Source organism: Photinus pyralis, unplaced genomic scaffold (assembly GCF_008802855.1).
Source record: "Photinus pyralis isolate 1611_PpyrPB1 unplaced genomic scaffold, Ppyr1.3 Ppyr1.4_LG7, whole genome shotgun sequence".
NCBI classification, from domain to species: domain Eukaryota; kingdom Metazoa; phylum Arthropoda; class Insecta; order Coleoptera; family Lampyridae; genus Photinus; species Photinus pyralis.
Genome location: NW_022170738.1, coordinates 12167336 through 12167716, shown reverse-complemented (window position 1 = coordinate 12167716; position 381 = coordinate 12167336).

Below are 381 nucleotides of genomic sequence, written 5' to 3'. Positions count from 1 at the left end.
TAGAATTGAACCCTTGCGGAACTCCACACGCTATCGCTAGATTGTCAGATATGCTGTTGCCTACCGGATAATCGGACCCTTCGTTTGTCCGTTTTTCCTTATAGATCTTACAATGAAAGATCGATTTGGTAAATCCATAGGTCCTTATAATATGCCAATAAAGGGGATATATTAAAGGGACTACAGCAAGTTTTAGAAATACGGAAATATCAAACAATAACTGACCATGTAAACACACTTCACACGTAATATTCACTTTCTCCGATTCTCCCCCAAGTTTGACGTAATCAGGTATTTCCATACGTTTTAGCGCCTCGTAAAAAATTCGCATAAGAAATTTAATTGTTAATCCGATTAATATTTATTCAATTAGTTTTTATA